Raw genomic sequence first — 3,592 nt, forward strand, 5'->3', positions numbered from 1 at the left:
CCGAGCGGTCGGCGGGGAGGGCCGGCCCCGGGCCCTCGCGGGCCGGCGATGTGGGCGCGGGCGCGGTGGCAGGAGGACCACGTGGCGGTTGGCGGCTGGCTGGGCGCGGTGGCGGACGTTGTCCGGCTCGCCCGGACACGTCCGTCGGTGGCGGGGTCGATCTCTTTTTTTTTAGGGTTTTGGACGGGGGAAGAAGAGATCCGAGTGGAAGGGGTATATATAGGCATAGAGGGAGCTAGGAGTGTCCAAATGAGGTGCGGTTTTCGCCCACATGATCGTGATCGAACGCTCTAGGACATGGAGCAGAGTTTGGTGGGTTTTGGGCCAAATTTGGGGGGTGTTTGGCTGCAACACACACGAGGCCTTTTCGGTCCCTCGGTTAACCGTTGGAGTATCAAACGAAGTCCAAATGATACGAAACTTGACAGGCGGTCTACCGGTAGTAAACCAAGGCCGCATGACAAGTCTCGGTCCAATCCGGAAATGTTTAATCCCCACACATGAAAGAAAGCCAGAAATGACCACCGGAGGAGAATGAAGCGCCGGAATGTTAAACGGACAACAGGGAAAATGCTCGAATGCATGAGATGAACATGTATGCAAATGCAATGCACGAGATGACATGGTATGAGATGCATGAAAAACGAAAACAACACACGGAGACAAAGACCCGAACCCGAGAAATAAATATAACTAAGCGCCGGAGACGGCAAGAGTTGGATACAAATATGGAAATTATATCTGGGGCGTTACAACACTCCACCACTACGAAAAGATCTCGTCCCGAGATCTAGGACTGAAAGAACTCCGGGTACTCAGAACGGAGGTGATCCTCGCGTTCCCAGGTAGCTTCACGGTCGGAATGGTGAGACCACTTGACTTTGAGAAATTTGATTGACTTGTTGCGAGTCTTGCGTTCAGTCTCTTCAAGAATAGCAACTGGGTGCTCACGATAAGAGAGATCTTCTTGGAGCTCAATGTCCTCGAAGTTGACGGTGCGGTCAGGAGTCTTGAAGCACTTTCGAAGCTGAGAGACATGGAACACATCATGAACATTTGCGAAGTTTGAAGGAAGCTCGAGTTGATAGGCGAGGTCGCCTCTCTTGCTGACAATCTTGAAAGGTCCCACGTATCTAGGGGTAAGCTTCCCTTTGATACCGAAGCGACGAGTACCTTTCATGGGAGAGACGCGGAGGTAAACATGATCTCCGATCTCGAAAGCCAATTCACGGTGCTTACTATCATAGTAGCTCTTCTGGCGGGACTGGGCTGCTTTGAGGTTATCACGAATGACTTTGCACATTTCTTCTGCCTCTGTGATTAGGTCATTACCCAGCAGCTGACGTTCACCGGTTTCAGACCAGTTGAGAGGGGTACGGCACTTCCTGCCATATAGAATTTCAAAGGGGGCCTTGCCCGAACTTGCTTGAAAGCTGTTGTTGTATGAGAATTCAGCATAAGGAAGACAGTCCTCCCACTTCATGCCGAAAGAAATCACACAAGCCCTGAGCATGTCTTCGAGAATCTGGTTGACACGCTCGACTTGACCGCTTGTTTGAGGATGGAAAGCTGTGCTGAAGCGGATGTTGGTGCCCATGGCCTTCTGAAAAGAATCCCAAAACTTGGAGGTAAAGATGCTGCCACGGTCTGAAGATATCACTTGAGGAATACCGTGCAGAGAGACAATGCGAGAGGTATAGAGTTCCGCCAATTGAGCTGCAGTGATTGACTCTTTGATAGGCAGAAAGTGAGCCACTTTGGTGAGCTTGTCGATGACGACGAAAATAGCATCATTGCCACGCTTGGACTTTGGAAACCCAGTCACGAAGTCCATTTCAATGTGGTCAAACTTCCATTCTGGAATGGCAAGAGGTTGGAGGAGACCTGCTGGCCTTTGGTGTTCTGCCTTCACTCTTCTGCAGACATCACACTCGTTCACGAATTGAGCGATCTCGCGCTTCATTCGAGTCCACCAATAAGTTTTCTTGAGATCCTGATACATCTTCGTACTACCAGGGTGGATGGAGAGGAGAGAGTTGTGAGCCTCGTTCATGATCACCTTACGAAGTTCACCTTTGGGCACAACAATTCGATCCTCGAAGAAGAGAGTGTCCTTGTCATCAAGTCGGTAGCACTTGTACTTGGACTGACTCTTTGCAATACCAATCTTCACCTTCTTCACCATAGCATCAAGAAGTTGGGCTTGGCGAATCTGGTCTTCTAAGGTAGGAGAGACTTGAAGGTTGGCGAGGAAACCTTGAGGAACAACTTGCAGATTAAGTTTGCGGAAAGCTTCACAAAGCTCGGGTTGATAAGGCTTGAGAATCAGACTGTTGCAATATGCTTTTCTGCTCAAAGCGTCAGCAATCACATTAGCCTTGCCTGGAGTATACTCGATACTCGGATTGTACTCTTGAATCATTTCGACCCATCGAGTCTGCCTGAGGTTGAGATTAGGCTGGGTGAAGATGTACTTGAGACTCTTGTGATCAGTGAAAATATCCACTTTCCTTCCCAATAGAAGATGTCTCCAAGTCAACAAAGCGTGCACAACTGCCGCCAACTCGAGATCATGAGTGGGGTAGTTCTTCTCATTAGGTTTCAACTGGCGAGAGGTATAAGCAACAACTTTCTTCTCTTGCATCAGTACAGCACCGAGACCTTGGAGAGAGGCATCACAAAAGACCTCGTACGGCTTGGTTTCATCAGGCGGAGTCAAAACTGGAGCAGTGATCAATTTCTCTTTCAAAGTGTTGAAAGCAATATCACACTCCGGAGACCAAACGTACTTGACGTGCTTCTGAAGAAGATTTGAGAGAGGCTTGGCGATCTTAGAAAAGTTTTCAACGAATCTTCTGCAATAGCTTGCGAGACCGAGGAAACTGCGGAGTTGCTTTACGTTCTGAGGAGGTTCCCAATTCACAATTGCAGACACCTTCTCAGGATTCACGGAAATGCCCTTGGCAGAGATGATATGACCAAGATAAAGAACCTCATCGAGCCAAAATTCACACTTGGAGAACTTGGCGTAGAACTGATGTTCTCTGATTTTGTCAAGAACCAAACGCAAGTGCTTGGCATGATCTTCCTTGTTCTTCGAGAAAACCAGAATGTCGTCGAGATAGACCAAAACGAATTCATTGGTGTAGGGGTTGAAGATGAAGTTCATCATGCGAGAGAACGTCGGAGGAGCGTTGGCGAGGCCAAAAGACATGACGGTGTATTCATATGAACCAAAGCTTGTCCTGAACGCCGTCTTGGGAATATCTTGCTCACGAATACGAATCTGATGATAACCCATACGGAGATCAAGCTTGGAGAATACTTGAGCACCCTTGAGTTGTTCGAACAGCTCATTGATATTGGGAAGTGGGTATTTGTTCTTGATGGTCTTCTTGTTTACTGGACGGTAATCAACACAAAGTCGACTCGATCCATCCTTCTTCTTCACAAAAAGAACACCACAACCCCACGGAGAAGTACTAGGCCGGATGAGACCCAATCTTTCTTGCTCATCGAGTTGTTTCTTCAACTCCTTCAACTCTTCGGGGCCGAGCTTGTAAGGACGTTTGCACACAGGTTCCGTACCGGG

The sequence above is a fragment of the Triticum dicoccoides genome, chromosome 5A (genome assembly GCF_002162155.2).
Source record: "Triticum dicoccoides isolate Atlit2015 ecotype Zavitan chromosome 5A, WEW_v2.0, whole genome shotgun sequence".
NCBI classification, from domain to species: domain Eukaryota; kingdom Viridiplantae; phylum Streptophyta; class Magnoliopsida; order Poales; family Poaceae; genus Triticum; species Triticum dicoccoides.